The sequence below is a fragment of the Brachionichthys hirsutus genome, unplaced genomic scaffold, assembly GCF_040956055.1.
Source record: "Brachionichthys hirsutus isolate HB-005 unplaced genomic scaffold, CSIRO-AGI_Bhir_v1 contig_259, whole genome shotgun sequence".
In the NCBI taxonomy this organism is placed as follows: domain Eukaryota; kingdom Metazoa; phylum Chordata; class Actinopteri; order Lophiiformes; family Brachionichthyidae; genus Brachionichthys; species Brachionichthys hirsutus.
Window position 1 is genome coordinate 342,775 of NW_027180332.1, and position 14,575 is coordinate 357,349.

At 41.5% G+C, this 14,575-nt stretch overlaps 42 pseudogenes; all 42 read right to left on the reverse strand.

Annotated features, from left to right (window-relative positions):
* Nucleotides 1-131: 131 nt before the first annotated feature.
* LOC137913287 (5S ribosomal RNA) lies at nucleotides 132-250 on the reverse strand (annotated as a pseudogene).
* Nucleotides 251-446: 196 nt separating this feature from the next.
* LOC137913269 (5S ribosomal RNA) lies at nucleotides 447-565 on the reverse strand (annotated as a pseudogene).
* Nucleotides 566-760: 195 nt separating this feature from the next.
* LOC137913059 (5S ribosomal RNA) lies at nucleotides 761-879 on the reverse strand (annotated as a pseudogene).
* Nucleotides 880-1,076: 197 nt separating this feature from the next.
* Nucleotides 1,077-1,195, reverse strand: LOC137913430 (5S ribosomal RNA; annotated as a pseudogene).
* A 196-nt stretch (nucleotides 1,196-1,391) lies between these two features.
* LOC137913314 (5S ribosomal RNA) lies at nucleotides 1,392-1,510 on the reverse strand (annotated as a pseudogene).
* Nucleotides 1,511-1,705: 195 nt separating this feature from the next.
* Nucleotides 1,706-1,824, reverse strand: LOC137913489 (5S ribosomal RNA; annotated as a pseudogene).
* Nucleotides 1,825-2,019: 195 nt separating this feature from the next.
* On the reverse strand, nucleotides 2,020-2,138 carry LOC137913324 (5S ribosomal RNA; annotated as a pseudogene).
* Nucleotides 2,139-2,649: 511 nt separating this feature from the next.
* On the reverse strand, nucleotides 2,650-2,768 carry LOC137913116 (5S ribosomal RNA; annotated as a pseudogene).
* A 196-nt stretch (nucleotides 2,769-2,964) lies between these two features.
* On the reverse strand, nucleotides 2,965-3,083 carry LOC137913187 (5S ribosomal RNA; annotated as a pseudogene).
* Nucleotides 3,084-3,278: 195 nt separating this feature from the next.
* On the reverse strand, nucleotides 3,279-3,397 carry LOC137913325 (5S ribosomal RNA; annotated as a pseudogene).
* Nucleotides 3,398-3,908: 511 nt separating this feature from the next.
* Nucleotides 3,909-4,027, reverse strand: LOC137913117 (5S ribosomal RNA; annotated as a pseudogene).
* A 196-nt stretch (nucleotides 4,028-4,223) lies between these two features.
* LOC137913188 (5S ribosomal RNA) lies at nucleotides 4,224-4,342 on the reverse strand (annotated as a pseudogene).
* A 196-nt stretch (nucleotides 4,343-4,538) lies between these two features.
* LOC137913395 (5S ribosomal RNA) lies at nucleotides 4,539-4,657 on the reverse strand (annotated as a pseudogene).
* Nucleotides 4,658-4,853: 196 nt separating this feature from the next.
* On the reverse strand, nucleotides 4,854-4,972 carry LOC137913130 (5S ribosomal RNA; annotated as a pseudogene).
* A 196-nt stretch (nucleotides 4,973-5,168) lies between these two features.
* Nucleotides 5,169-5,287, reverse strand: LOC137913533 (5S ribosomal RNA; annotated as a pseudogene).
* Nucleotides 5,288-5,482: 195 nt separating this feature from the next.
* On the reverse strand, nucleotides 5,483-5,601 carry LOC137913150 (5S ribosomal RNA; annotated as a pseudogene).
* A 196-nt stretch (nucleotides 5,602-5,797) lies between these two features.
* LOC137913207 (5S ribosomal RNA) lies at nucleotides 5,798-5,916 on the reverse strand (annotated as a pseudogene).
* A 195-nt stretch (nucleotides 5,917-6,111) lies between these two features.
* Nucleotides 6,112-6,230, reverse strand: LOC137913414 (5S ribosomal RNA; annotated as a pseudogene).
* A 196-nt stretch (nucleotides 6,231-6,426) lies between these two features.
* Nucleotides 6,427-6,545, reverse strand: LOC137913442 (5S ribosomal RNA; annotated as a pseudogene).
* Nucleotides 6,546-6,741: 196 nt separating this feature from the next.
* Nucleotides 6,742-6,860, reverse strand: LOC137913078 (5S ribosomal RNA; annotated as a pseudogene).
* Nucleotides 6,861-7,056: 196 nt separating this feature from the next.
* LOC137913474 (5S ribosomal RNA) lies at nucleotides 7,057-7,175 on the reverse strand (annotated as a pseudogene).
* A 197-nt stretch (nucleotides 7,176-7,372) lies between these two features.
* Nucleotides 7,373-7,491, reverse strand: LOC137913399 (5S ribosomal RNA; annotated as a pseudogene).
* Nucleotides 7,492-7,687: 196 nt separating this feature from the next.
* On the reverse strand, nucleotides 7,688-7,806 carry LOC137913344 (5S ribosomal RNA; annotated as a pseudogene).
* A 510-nt stretch (nucleotides 7,807-8,316) lies between these two features.
* LOC137913443 (5S ribosomal RNA) lies at nucleotides 8,317-8,435 on the reverse strand (annotated as a pseudogene).
* Nucleotides 8,436-8,631: 196 nt separating this feature from the next.
* LOC137913155 (5S ribosomal RNA) lies at nucleotides 8,632-8,750 on the reverse strand (annotated as a pseudogene).
* A 196-nt stretch (nucleotides 8,751-8,946) lies between these two features.
* Nucleotides 8,947-9,065, reverse strand: LOC137913444 (5S ribosomal RNA; annotated as a pseudogene).
* A 196-nt stretch (nucleotides 9,066-9,261) lies between these two features.
* On the reverse strand, nucleotides 9,262-9,380 carry LOC137913228 (5S ribosomal RNA; annotated as a pseudogene).
* A 197-nt stretch (nucleotides 9,381-9,577) lies between these two features.
* Nucleotides 9,578-9,696, reverse strand: LOC137913381 (5S ribosomal RNA; annotated as a pseudogene).
* A 196-nt stretch (nucleotides 9,697-9,892) lies between these two features.
* Nucleotides 9,893-10,011, reverse strand: LOC137913365 (5S ribosomal RNA; annotated as a pseudogene).
* A 195-nt stretch (nucleotides 10,012-10,206) lies between these two features.
* Nucleotides 10,207-10,325, reverse strand: LOC137913288 (5S ribosomal RNA; annotated as a pseudogene).
* Nucleotides 10,326-10,521: 196 nt separating this feature from the next.
* Nucleotides 10,522-10,640, reverse strand: LOC137913276 (5S ribosomal RNA; annotated as a pseudogene).
* Nucleotides 10,641-10,835: 195 nt separating this feature from the next.
* Nucleotides 10,836-10,954, reverse strand: LOC137913060 (5S ribosomal RNA; annotated as a pseudogene).
* Nucleotides 10,955-11,151: 197 nt separating this feature from the next.
* On the reverse strand, nucleotides 11,152-11,270 carry LOC137913431 (5S ribosomal RNA; annotated as a pseudogene).
* Nucleotides 11,271-11,466: 196 nt separating this feature from the next.
* LOC137913027 (5S ribosomal RNA) lies at nucleotides 11,467-11,585 on the reverse strand (annotated as a pseudogene).
* A 196-nt stretch (nucleotides 11,586-11,781) lies between these two features.
* On the reverse strand, nucleotides 11,782-11,900 carry LOC137913516 (5S ribosomal RNA; annotated as a pseudogene).
* A 197-nt stretch (nucleotides 11,901-12,097) lies between these two features.
* On the reverse strand, nucleotides 12,098-12,216 carry LOC137913400 (5S ribosomal RNA; annotated as a pseudogene).
* A 194-nt stretch (nucleotides 12,217-12,410) lies between these two features.
* On the reverse strand, nucleotides 12,411-12,529 carry LOC137913470 (5S ribosomal RNA; annotated as a pseudogene).
* A 510-nt stretch (nucleotides 12,530-13,039) lies between these two features.
* LOC137913445 (5S ribosomal RNA) lies at nucleotides 13,040-13,158 on the reverse strand (annotated as a pseudogene).
* A 196-nt stretch (nucleotides 13,159-13,354) lies between these two features.
* Nucleotides 13,355-13,473, reverse strand: LOC137913156 (5S ribosomal RNA; annotated as a pseudogene).
* Nucleotides 13,474-13,669: 196 nt separating this feature from the next.
* On the reverse strand, nucleotides 13,670-13,788 carry LOC137913079 (5S ribosomal RNA; annotated as a pseudogene).
* A 195-nt stretch (nucleotides 13,789-13,983) lies between these two features.
* On the reverse strand, nucleotides 13,984-14,102 carry LOC137913252 (5S ribosomal RNA; annotated as a pseudogene).
* Nucleotides 14,103-14,298: 196 nt separating this feature from the next.
* On the reverse strand, nucleotides 14,299-14,417 carry LOC137913163 (5S ribosomal RNA; annotated as a pseudogene).
* Between the last annotated feature and the right edge of the window lie 158 nt (nucleotides 14,418-14,575).

The window sequence follows — 14,575 nt, forward strand, 5'->3', positions numbered from 1 at the left end:
AAGGCATCTTTCTTTAACCAGACAACTAAAACACATTCTTATACAATCAGTCGTCAAGTCCTGAATTCCATGATCGCATTCATCCCAGGTAGATTTTTTTTCTTCAAATCCAAAATTCTGACCCATTTAAAAGCTCACAGCACCCAGCATTCCAAGTGAGTCTCCTGCACACATACTAACCAGGCCCGTGCCTGCTTGGCTTCCAAGATCTGATGAGATTGGGCACTCCCAGGCAGGTATGGCCATGAGCCAGAGCACAGTATAGAAAACATAGTATATATAGATTTGTCACAATTTTAAACAACTTCAGCAACAAATGCAACTTTCTTTAACCAGACAACTAAAACACATTTTTCTACAATCAGTCGTCAAGTCCTTAATTCCATGATCGCATTCATCCCAGGTAGATTTTTTTTCTTTAAATCCAAAATTCTCACCAATTTAAAAGCTCACAGCACCCAGTATTCCAAGTGAGTCTCCTGCACACGTACTAACCAGGCCCGTGCCTGCTTGGCTTCCGAGATCTGATGAGATCAGGCACTCCCAGGCAGGTATTGCCACGAGCTGGAGTACAGTATAGAAAACATAGTATATATAGATTTGTCACAATTTTAAACAACTTCAGCAACAAAGGCAACTTTCTTTAACCAGACAACTAAAACACATTTTTATACAATCAGTCGTCAAGTCCTGAATTCCATGATTGCATTCATCCCAGGTAGATTTTTTTCTTTAAATTCAAAATTCTGACCAATTTAAAAGCTCACAGCACCTGGTATTCCAAGTGAGTCTCCTGCACACGTACTAACCAGGCCCGTGCCCGCTTGGCTTCCAAGATCCGATGAGATTGGGCACTCCCAGGCAGGTATGGCCGCGAGCTGGAGCACAGCATAGAAAACATAGTATATATAGATTTGTCACAATTTTCAACAACTTCAGCAACAAAAGGCAACTTTCTTCAACCAGACAACGAAAACAAATTTTTATACAATCAGTCGTCAAGCCCTGAATTCCATGATCGCATTCATCCCAGGTAGATTTTTTTTCTTTAAATCCAAAATTCTGACCAATGTAAAGGCTCACAGCACCCAGTATTCCAGGTGAGTCCCCTGCACACGCACTAACCAGGCCCATGCCTGCTTGGCTTCCAAGATCTGACGAGATTGGGCACTCCCAGGTCGGTATGGCCGTGAGCTGAACTACCGTATAGAAAACATGGTATTTATAGATTTATCACAATTTTAAACAACTTCAGCAACAAAGGCGACTTTTTTTAACCAGACAACTAAAACACATTTTTATACAATCAGTCGTCAAGCCCTGAATTCCATGATCGCATTCATCCCAGGTAGATTTTTTTTCTTTAAATCCAAAATTCTGACCAATTTAAAAGCTCACAGCACCCGGTACTCCAAGTGAGTCTCCTGCACACGTACTAACCAGGCCCATGCCTGCTTGGCTTCCAAGATCTGACGAGATTGGGCACTCCCAGGTCGGCATGGCCATGAGCTGAACGACTGTATAGAAAACATGGTATTTATAGATTTATCACAATTTTAAACAACTTCAGCAACAAAGGCATCTTTCTTTAACCAGACAACTAAAACACATTCTTATACAATCAGTCGTCAAGTCCTGAATTCCATGATCGCATTCATCCCAGGTAGATTTTTTTCTTTAAATTCAAAATTCTGACCAATTTTAAAGCTCACAGCACCCGGTATTCCAAGTGAGTCTCCTGCACACGTACTAACCAGGCCCGTGCCTGCTTGGCTTCCAAGATCCAATGAGATCACACACTCCCAGGCAGGTATGGCCATGAGCTGGAGTACAGCATAGAAAACATAGTATATATAGATTTGTCACAATTTTAAACAACTTCAGCAACAAAGGCAACTTTCTTTAACCAGACAACTAAAACACATTTTTATACAATCAGTCGTCAAGTCCTGAATTCCATGATCGCATTCATCCCAGGTAGATTTTTTTCTTTAAATTCAAAATTCTGACCAATTTAAAAGCTCACGGCACCTGGTATTCCAAGTGAGTCTCCTGCACACATACTAACCAGGCCCATGCCTGCTTGGCCTCCAAGATCTGACGAGATTGGGCACTCCCAGGTAGGTATGGCCGTGAGCTGGAGTACGGCATAGAAAACATAGTATATATAGATTTGTCACAATTTTAAACAACTTCAGCAACAAAGGCAACTTTCTTTAACCAGACAACTAAAACACATTTTTCTACAATCAGTCGGCAAGTCCTGAATTCCATGATCGCATTCATCCCAGGTAGATTTTTTTTCTTCAAATCCAAAATTCTGACCCATTTAAAAGCTCACAGCACCCAGCATTCCAAGTGAGTCTACTGCACACATACTAACCAGGCCCGTGCCTGCTTGGCCTCCAAGATCTGACGAGATTGGGCACTCCCAGGTAGGTATGGCCGTGAGCTGGAGTACAGCATAGAAAACATAGTATATATAGATTTGTCACAATTTTAAACAACTTCAGCAACAAAGGCAACTTTCTTTAACCAGACAACTAAAACACATTTTTCTACAATCAGTCGTCAAGTCCTGAATTCCATGATCGCATTCATCCCAGGTAGATTTTTTTTCTTTAAATCCAAAATTCTGACCAATTTAAAAGCTCACAGCACCCAGTATTCCAAGTGAGTCTCCTGCACACGTACTAACCAGGCCCGTGCCTGCTTGGCTTCCAAGATCCGATGAGATTGGGCACTCCCAGGCAGGTATGGCCGTGAGCCGGAGCACAGTATAGAAAACATAGTATATATAGATTTGTCACAATTTTAAACAACTTCAGCAACAAATGCAACTTTCTTTAACCAGACAACTAAAACACATTTTTCTACAATCAGTCGTCAAGTCCTGAATTCCATGATCGCATTCATCCCAGGTAGATTTTTTTTCTTTAAATCCAAAATTCTGACCAATTTAAAAGCTCACAGCACCTGGTATTCCAAGCGAGTCTCCTGCAAACGTACTAACCAGGCCCATGCCTGCTTGGCCCCCAAGATCCGATGAGATTGGGCACTCCCAGGCAGGTATGGCCGTGAGCCGGAGTACAGCATAGAAAACATAGTATATATAGATTTGTCACAATTTTAAACAACTTCAGCAACAAAGGCAACTTTCTTTAACCAGACAACTAAAACACATTTTTATACAATCAGTCGTCAAGTCCTGAATTCCATGATCGCATTCATCCCAGGTAGATTTTTTTCTTTAAATTCAAAATTCTGACCAATTTAAAAGCTCACGGCACCTGGTATTCCAAGTGAGTCTCCTGCACACATACTAACCAGGCCCATGCCTGCTTGGCCTCCAAGATCTGACGAGATTGGGCACTCCCAGGTAGGTATGGCCGTGAGCTGGAGTACGGCATAGAAAACATAGTATATATAGATTTGTCACAATTTTAAACAACTTCAGCAACAAAGGCAACTTTCTTTAACCAGACAACTAAAACACATTTTTCTACAATCAGTCGGCAAGTCCTGAATTCCATGATCGCATTCATCCCAGGTAGATTTTTTTTCTTCAAATCCAAAATTCTGACCCATTTAAAAGCTCACAGCACCCAGCATTCCAAGTGAGTCTACTGCACACATACTAACCAGGCCCGTGCCTGCTTGGCCTCCAAGATCTGACGAGATTGGGCACTCCCAGGTAGGTATGGCCGTGAGCTGGAGTACGGCATAGAAAACATAGTATATATAGATTTGTCACAATTTTAAACAACTTCAGCAACAAAGGCAACTTTCTTTAACCAGACAACTAAAACACATTTTTCTACAATCAGTCGTCAAGTCCTGAATTCCATGATCGCATTCATCCCAGGTAGATTTTTTTTCTTTAAATCCAAAATTCTGACCAATTTAAAAGCTCACAGCACCCAGTATTCCAAGTGAGTCTCCTGCACACGTACTAACCAGGCCCGTGCCTGCTTGGCTTCCAAGATCCGATGAGATTGGGCACTCCCAGGCAGGTATGGCCGTGAGCCGGAGTACAGTATAGAAAACATAGTATATATAGATTTGTCACAATTTTAAACAACTTCAGCAACAAATGCAACTTTCTTTAACCAGACAACTAAAACACATTTTTCTACAATCAGTCGTCAAGTCCTGAATTCCATGATCGCATTCATCCCAGGTAGATTTTTTTTCTTTAAATCCAAAATTCTGACCAATTTAAAAGCTCACAGCACCTGGTATTCCAAGCGAGTCTCCTGCAAACGTACTAACCAGGCCCATGCCTGCTTGGCCCCCAAGATCCGATGAGATTGGGCACTCCCAGGCAGGTATGGCCGTGAGCCGGAGTACAGCATAGAAAACATAGTATATATAGATTTGTCACAATTTTAAACAACTTCAGCAACAAATGCAACTTTCTTTAACCAGACAACTAAAACACATTTTTCTACAATCAGTCGTCAAGTCCTGAATTCCATGATCGCATTCATCCCAGGTAGATTTTTTTTCTTTAAATCCAAAATTCTGACCAATTTAAAAGCTCACAGCACCTGGTATTCCAAGTGAGTCTCCCGCAAACGTACTAACCAGGCCCATGCCTGCTTGGCCCCCAAGATCTGACGAGATTGGGCACTCCCAGGTAGGTATGGCCGTGAGCTGGAGTACGGCATAGAAAACATAGTATATATAGATTTGTCACAATTTTAAACAACTTCAGCAACAAAGGCAACTTTCTTTAACCAGACAACTAAAACACATTTTTCTACAATCAGTCGTCAAGTCCTGAATTCCATGATCGCATTCATCCCAGGTAGATTTTTTTTCTTTAAATCCAAAATTCTGACCAATTTAAAAGCTCACAGCACCCAGTATTCCAAGTGAGTCCCCTGCACATGTACTAACCAGGCCCGTGCCTGCTTGGCTTCCAAGATCTGATGAGATTGGGCACTCCCAGGCAGGTATGGCCATGAGCTGGAGTACAGTATAGAAAACATAGTATATATAGATTTGTCACAATTTTAAACAACTTCAGCAACAAAGGCAACTTTCTTTAACCAGACAACTAAAACACATTTTTATACAATCAGTCGTCAAGCCCTGAATTCCATGATCGCATTCATCCCAGGTAGATTTTTTTTCTTTAAATCCAAAATTCTGACCAACTTAGAAGCTCACAGCACCCGGCACTCCAAGTGAGTCTCCTGCACACATACTAACCAGGCCCATGCCTGCTTGGCTTCCAAGATCTGACAAGATTGGGCACTCCCAGGTCGGTATGGCCGCGAGCTGAACGACTGTATAGAAAACATGGTATTTATAGATTTATCACAATTTTAAACAACTTCAGCAACAAAGGCAACTTTCTTTAACCAGACAACTAAAACACATTCTTATACAATCAGTCGTCAAGTCCTGAATTCCATGATTGCATTCATCCCAGGTAGATTTTTTTCTTTAAATTCAAAATTCTGACCAATTTAAAAGTTCACAGCACCTGGCATTCCAAGTGAGTCTCCTGCACATGTACTAACCAGGCCCGTGCCTGCTTGGCTTCCAAGATCCGATGAGATTGGGCACTCCCAGGCAGGTATGGCCGTGAGCTGGAGTACAGCATAGAAAACATAGTATATATAGATTTGTCACAATTTTAAACAACTCCAGCAACAAATGCAACTTTCTTTAACCAGACAACTAAAACACATTTTTCTACAATCAGTCGTCAAGTCCTGAATTCCATGATCGAATTCATCCCAGGTAGATTTTTTTTCTTTAAATCCAAAATTCTGACCAATTTAAAAGCTCACAGCACCCAGTATTCCAAGTGAGTCTCCTGCACACATACTAACCAGGCCCGTGCCTGCTTGGCTTCCAAGATCTGATGAGATTGGGCACTCCCAGGCAGGTATGGCCATGAGCTGGAGTGCAGTATAGAAAACATAGTATATATAGATTTGTCACAATTTTAAACAACTTCAGCAACAAAGGCAACTTTCTTTAACCAGACAACTAAAACACATTTTTATACAATCAGTCGTCAAGTCCTGAATTCCATGATCGCATTCATCCCAGCTAGATTTTTTTCTTTAAATTCAAAATTCTGACCAATTTAAAAGCTCACAGCACCTGGTATTCCAAGTGAGTCTCCTGCACACGTACTAACCAGGCCCATGCCTGCTTGGCCTGCAAGATCTGACGAGATTGGGCACTCCCAGGTAGGTATGGCCGTGAGCTGGAGTACGGCATAGAAAACATAGTATATATAGATTTGTCACAATTTTAAACAACTTCAGCAACAAAGGCAACTTTCTTTAACCAGACAACTAAAACACATTTTTCTACAATCAGTCGTCAAGTCCTGAATTCCATGATCGCATTCATCCCAGGTAGATTTTTTTTCTTTAAATCCAAAATTCTGACCAATTTAAAAGCTCACAGCACCTGGTATTCCAAGTGAGTCTCCTGCACATGTACTAACCAGGCCCATGCCTGCTTGGCCCCCAAGATCTGACGAGATTGGGCACTCCCGGGTAGGTATGGCCGTGAGCTGGAGTACCGCATAGAAAACATAGTATATATAGATTTGTCACAATTTTAAACAACTTCAGCAACAAATGCAACTTTCTTTAACCAGACAACTAAAACACATTTTTCTACAATCAGTCGTCAAGTCCTGAATTCCATGATCGCATTCATCCCAGGTAGATTTTTTTTCTTTAAATCCAAAATTCTGACCAATTTAAAAGCTCACAGCACCCAGTATTCCAAGTGAGTCTCCTGCACACGTACTAACCAGGCCCGTGCCTGCTTGGCTTCCAAGATCTGATGAGATTGGGCACTCCCAGGCAGGTATGGCCATGAGCTGGAGTACGGTATAGAAAACATAGTATATATAGATTTGTCACAATTTTAAACAACTTCAGCAACAAAGGCAACTTTCTTTAACCAGACAACTAAAACACATTTTTCTACAATCAGTCGTCAAGTCCTGAATTCCATGATCGCATTCATCCCAGGTAGATTTTTTTTCTTTAAATCCAAAATTCTGACCAATTTAAAAGCTCACAGCACCTGGTATTCCAAGTGAGTCTCCTGCACATGTACTAACCAGGCCCGTGCCCGCTTGGCTCCCAAGATCTGACGAGATTGGGAACTCCCAGGTAGGTACGGCCGCGAGCTGGGGTACAGCATAGAAAACATAGTATATATAGATTTGTCACAATTTTCAACAACTTCAGCAACAAAAGGCAACTTTCTTTAACCAGACAACTAAAACAAATTTTTATACAATCAGTTGTCAAGCCCTGAATTCCATGATCGCATTCATCCCAGGTAGATTTTTCTTCTTTAAATCCAAAATTCTGACCAATTTAAAAGCTCACAGCACCCAGTATTCCAAGTGCGTCTCCTGCACACGTACTAACCAGGCCCGTGCCTGCTTGGCTTCCAAGATCTGACGAGATTGGGCACTCCCAGGTCGGTATGGCCGTGAGCTGAACGACTGTATAGAAAACATGGTATTTATAGATTTATCACAATTTTAAACAACTTCAGCAACAAAGGCGACTTTCTTTAACCAGACAACTAAAACATATTCTTATACAATCAGTCGTCAAGTCCTGAATTCCATGATCGCATTCATCCCAGGTAGATTTTTTTTCTTTAAATCCAAAATTCTGACCAATTTAAAAGCTCACAGCACCCAGTATTCCAAGTGAGTCTCCTGCACACATACTAACCAGGCCCGTGCCTGCTTGGCTTCCAAGATCTGATGAGATTGGGCACTCCCAGGCAGGTACGGCCATGAGCTGGAGTGCAGTATAGAAAACATAGTATATATAGATTTGTCACAATTTTAAACAACTTCAGCAACAAAGGCAACTTTCTTTAACCAGACAACTAAAACACATTTTTATACAATCAGTCGTCAAGTCCTGAATTCCATGATCGCATTCATCCCAGGTAGATTTTTTTCTTTAAATTCAAAATTCTGACCAATTTAAAAGCTCACAGCACCTGGTATTCCAAGTGAGTCTCCTGCACACGTACTAACCAGGCCCATGCCTGCTCGGCCTGCAAGATCTGACGAGATTGGGCACTCCCAGGTAGGTATGGCCGTGAGCTGGAGTACGGCTTAGAAAACATAGTATATATAGATTTGTCACAATTTTAAACAACTTCAGCAACAAAGGCAACTTTCTTTAACCAGACAACTAAAACACATTTTTCTACAATCAGTCGTCAAGTCCTGAATTCCATGATTGCATTCATCCCAGGTAGATTTTTTTTCTTTAAATCCAAAATTCTGACCAATTTAAAAGCTCACAGCACCTGGTATTCCAAGTGAGTCTCCTGCACATGTACTAACCAGGCCCATGCCTGCTTGGCCCCCAAGATCTGACGAGATTGGGCACTCCCGGGTAGGTATGGCCGTGAGCTGGAGTACGGCATAGAAAACATAGTATATATAGATTTGTCACAATTTTAAACAACTTCAGCAACAAAGGCAACTTTCTTTAACCAGACAAATAAAACACATTTTTCTACAATCAGTCGTCAAGTCCTGAATTCCATGATCGCATTCATCCCAGGTAGATTTTTTTTCTTTAAATCCAAAATTCTGACCAATTTAAAAGCTCACAGCACCCAGTATTCCAAGTGAGTCTCCTGCACATGTACTAACCAGGCCCGTGCCTGCTTGGCTTCCAAGATCCGACGAGATTGGGCACTCCCAGGCAGGTATGGCCGTGAGCCGGAGTGCAGTATAGAAAACATAGTATATATAGATTTGTCACAATTTTAAACAACTTCAGCAACAAATGCAACTTTCTTTAACCAGACAACTAAAACACATTTTTCTACAATCAGTCGTCAAGTCCTGAATTCCATGATCGCATTCATCCCAGGTAGATTTTTTTTCTTTAAATCCAAAATTCTGACCAATTTAAAAGCTCACAGCACCTGGTATTCCAAGTGAGTCTCCTGCACATGTACTAACCAGGCCCATGCCTGCTTGGCCCCCAAGATCTGACGAGATTGGGCACTCCCGGGTAGGTATGGCCGTGAGCTGGAGTACGGCATAGAAAACATAGTATATATAGATTTGTCACAATTTTAAACAACTTCAGCAACAAAGGCAACTTTCTTTAACCAGACAACTAAAACACATTTTTCTACAATCAGTTGTCAAGTCCTGAATTCCATGATCGCATTCATCCCAGGTAGATTTTTTTTCTTTAAATCCAAAATTCTGACCAATTTAAAAGCTCACAGCACCCAGTATTCCAAGCGAGTCTCCTGCACACATACTAACCAGGCCCGTGCCTGCTTGGCTTCCAAGATCTGATGAGATTGGGCACTCCCAGGCAGGTATGGCCATGAGCTGGAGTGCAGCATAGAAAACATAGTATATATAGATTTGTCACAATTTTCAACAACTTCAGCAACAAAAGGCAACTTTCTTCAACCAGACAACTAAAACAAATTTTTATACAATCAGTCGTCAAGCCCTGAATTCCATGATCGCATTCATCCCAGGTAGATTTTTTTTCTTTAAATCCAAAATTCTGACCAATGTAAAGGCTCACAGCACCCAGTATTCCAGGTGAGTCCCCTGCACACGCACTAACCAGGCCCATGCCTGCTTGGCTTCCAAGATCTGATGAGATTGGGCACTCCCAGGTCGGTATGGCCGTGAGCTGAACTACCGTATAGAAAACATGGTATTTATAGATTTATCACAATTTTAAACAACTTCAGCAACAAAGGCGACTTTTTTTAACCAGACAACTAAAACACATTTTTATACAATCAGTCGTCAAGCCCTGAATTCCATGATCGCATTCATCCCAGGTAGATTTTTTTTCTTTAAATCCAAAATTCTGACCAATTTAAAAGCTCACAGCACCCGGTACTCCAAGTGAGTCTCCTGCACACGTACTAACCAGGCCCATGCCTGCTTGGCTTCCAAGATCCGACGAGATTGGGCACTCCCAGGTCGGCATGGCCATGAGCTGAACGACTGTATAGAAAACATGGTATTTATAGATTTATCACAATTTTAAACAACTTCAGCAACAAAGGCATCTTTCTTTAACCAGACAACTAAAACACATTCTTATACAATCAGTCGTCAAGTCCTGAATTCCATGATCGCATTCATCCCAGGTAGATTTTTTTCTTCAAATCCAAAATTCTGACCCATTTAAAAGCTCACAGCACCCAGCATTCCAAGTGAGTCTCCTGCACACATACTAACCAGGCCCGTGCCTGCTTGGCTTCCAAGATCTGATGAGATTGGGCACTCCCAGGCAGGTATGGCCATGAGCCAGAGCACAGTATAGAAAACATAGTATATATAGATTTGTCACAATTTTAAACAACTTCAGCAACAAATGCAACTTTCTTTAACCAGACAACTAAAACACATTTTTCTACAATCAGTCGTCAAGTCCTTAATTCCATGATCGCATTCATCCCAGGTAGATTTTTTTTCTTTAAATCCAAAATTCTCACCAATTTAAAAGCTCACAGCACCCAGTATTCCAAGTGAGTCTCCTGCACACATACTAACCAGGCCCGTGCCCGCTTGGCTTCCGAGATCTGATGAGATCGGGCACTCCCAGGCAGGTATTGCCATGAGCTGGAGTACAGTATAGAAAACATAGTATATATAGATTTGTCACAATTTTAAACAACTTCAGCAACAAAGGCAACTTTCTTTAACCAGACAACTAAAACACATTTTTCTACAATCAGTCGTCAAGTCCTGAATTCCATGATCGCATTCATCCCAGGTAGATTTTTTTCTTTAAATTCAAAATTCTGACCAATTTAAAAGCTCACAGCACCTGGTATTCCAAGTGAGTCTCCTGCACACGTACTAACCAGGCCCGTGCCCGCTTGGCTTCCAAGATCCGATGAGATTGGGCACTCCCAGGCAGGTATGGCCGCGAGCTGGAGCACAGCATAGAAAACATAGTATATATAGATTTGTCACAATTTTCAACAACTTCAGCAACAAAAGGCAACTTTCTTCAACCAGACAACGAAAACAAATTTTTATACAATCAGTCGTCAAGCCCTGAATTCCATGATCGCATTCATCCCAGGTAGATTTTTTTTCTTTAAATCCAAAATTCTGACCAATGTAAAGGCTCACAGCACCCAGTATTCCAGGTGAGTCCCCTGCACACGCACTAACCAGGCCCATGCCTGCTTGGCTTCCAAGATCTGACGAGATTGGGCACTCCCAGGTCGGTATGGCCGTGAGCTGAACTACCGTATAGAAAACATGGTATTTATAGATTTATCACAATTTTAAACAACTTCAGCAACAAAGGCGACTTTTTTTAACCAGACAACTAAAACACATTTTTATACAATCAGTCGTCAAGCCCTGAATTCCATGATCGCATTCATCCCAGGTAGATTTTTTTTCTTTAAATCCAAAATTCTGACCAATTTAAAAGCTCACAGCACCCGGTACTCCAAGTGAGTCTCCTGCACACGTACTAACCAGGCCCGTGCCTGCTTGGCTTCCAAGATCTGATGAGATTGGGCACTCCCAGGCAGGTATGGCCATGAGCTGGAGTACGGTATAGAAAACATAGTATATATAGATTTGTCACAATTTTAAACAACTTCAGCAACAAAGGCAACTTTCTTTAACCAGACAACTAAAACACATTTTTCTACAATCAGTCGTCAAGTCCTGAATTCCATGATCGCATTCATCCCAGGTAGATTTTTTTTCTTTAAATCCAAAATTCTGACCAATTTAAAAACTCACAGCACCTGGTATTCCAAGTGAGTCTCCTGCACATGTACTAACCAGGCCCGTGCCCGCTTGGCTCCCAAGATCTGACGAGATTGGGAACTCCCAGGTAGGTACGGCCGCGAGCTGGGGTACAGCATAGAAAACATAGTATATATAGATTTGTCACAATTTTCAACAACTTCAGCAACAAAAGGCAACTTTCTTTAACCAGACAACTAAAACAAATTTTTATACAATCAGTTGTCAAGCCCTGAATTCCATGATCGCATTCATCCCAGGTAGATTTTTCTTCTTTAAATCCAAAATTCTGACCAATTTAAAAGCTCACAGCACCCAGTATTCCAAGTGCGTCTCCTGCACACGTACTAACCAGGCCCGTGCCTGCTTGGCTTCCAAGATCTGACGAGATTGGGCACTCCCAGGTCGGTATGGCCGTGAGCTGAACGACTATAGAAAACATGGTATTTATAGATTTATCACAATTTTAAACAACTTCAGCAACAAAGGCGACTTTCTTTAACCAGACAACTAAAACACATTCTTATACAATCAGTCGTCAAGTCCTGAATTCCATGATCGCATTCATCCCAGGTAGATTTTTTTTCTTTAAATCCAAAATTCTGACCAATTTAAAAGCTCACAGCACCCAGTATTCCAAGTGAGTCTCCTGCACACATACTAACCAGGCCCGTGCCTGCTTGGCTTCCAAGATCTGATGAGATTGGGCACTCCCAGGCAGGGACGGCCATGAGCTGGAGTGCAGTATAGAAAACATAGTATATATAGATTTGTCACAATTTTAAACAACTTCAGCAACAAAGGCAACTTTCTTTAACCAGACAACTAAAACACATTTTTATACAATCAGTCGTCAAGTCCTGAATTCCATGATCGCATTCATCCCAGGTAGATTTTTTTCTTTAAATTCAAAATTCTGACCAATTTAAAAGCTCACAGCACCTGGTATTCCAAGTGAGTCTCCTGCACACGTACTAACCAGGCCCATGCCTGCTCGGCCTGCAAGATCTGACGAGATTGGGCACTCCCAGGTAGGTATGGCCGTGAGCTGGAGTACGGCTTAGAAAACATAGTATATATAGATTTGTCACAATTTTAAACAACTTCAGCAACAAAGGCAACTTTCTTTAACCAGACAACTAAAACACATTTTTCTACAATCAGTCGTCAAGTCCTGAATTCCATGATTGCATTCATCCCAGGTAGATTTTTTTTCTTTAAATCCAAAATTCTGACCAATTTAAAAGCTCACAGCACCTGGTATTCCAAGTGAGTCTCCTGCACATGTACTAACCAGGCCCATGCCTGCTTGGCCCCCAAGATCTGACGAGATTGGGCACTCCCGGGTAGGTATGGCCGTGAGCTGGAGTACGGCATAGAAAACATAGTATATATAGATTTGTCACAATTTTAAACAACTTCAGCAACAAAGGCAACTTTCTTTAACCAGACAAATAAAACACATTTTTCTACAATCAGTCGTCAAGTCCTGAATTCCATGATCGCATTCATCCCAGGTAGATTTTTTTTCTTTAAATCCAAAATTCTGACCAATTTAAAAGCTCACAGCACCCAGTATTCCAAGTGAGTCTCCTGCACATGTACTAACCAGGCCCGTGCCTGCTTGGCTTCCAAGATCCGACGAGATTGGGCACTCCCAGGCAGGTATGGCCGTGAGCCGGAGTGCAGTATAGAAAACATAGTATATATAGATTTGTCACAATTTTAAACAACTTCAGCAACAAATGCAACTTTCTTTAACCAGACAACTAAAACACATTTTTCTACAATCAGTCGTCAAGTCCTGAATTCCATGATCGCATTCATCCCAGGTAGATTTTTTTTCTTTAAATCCAAAATTCTGACCAATTTAAAAGCTCACAGCACCCAGTATTCCAAGTGAGTCTCCTGCACACGTACTAACCAGGCCCGTGCCTGCTTGGCTTCCAAGATCTGATGAGATTGGGCACTCCCAGGCAGGTATGGCCATGAGCTGGAGTACAGTATAGAAAACATAGTATATATAGATTTGTCACAATTTTAAACAACTTCAGCAACAAAGGCAACTTTCTTTAACCAGACAACTAAAACACATTTTTCTACAATCAGTCGTCAAGTCCTGAATTCCATGATCGCATTCATCCCAGGTAGATTTTTTTCTTTAAATTCAAAATTCTGACCAATTTAAAAGCTCACAGCACCTGGTATTCCAAGTGAGTCTCCCACACATGTACTAACCAGGCCCGTGCCTGCTTGGCTTCCAAGATCCGATGAGATTGGGCACTCCCAGGCAGGTATGGCCGTGAGCCGGAGTACAGTATAGAAAACATAGTATATATAGATTTGTCACAATTTTAAACAACTTCAGCAACAAATGCAACTTTCTTTAACCAGACAACTAAAACACATTTTTCTACAATCAGTCGTCAAGTGCTGAATTCCATGATCGCATTCATCCCAGGTAGATTTTTTTTCTTTAAATCCAAAATTCTGACCAATTTAAAAGCTCACAGCACCTGGTATTCCAAGTGAGTCTCCCACACATGTACTAACCAGGCCCATGCCTGCTTGGCCTCCAAGATCTGACGAGATTGGGCACTCCCAGGCAGGTATGGCCGTGAGCCAGAGTACAGTATAGAAAACATAGTATATATAGATTTGTCACAATTTTAAACAACTTCAGCAACAAAGGCAACTTTCTTTAACCAGACAACTAAAACACATTTTTATACAATCAGTCGTCAAGTCCTGAATTCCATGATCGCATTCATCCCAGGTAGA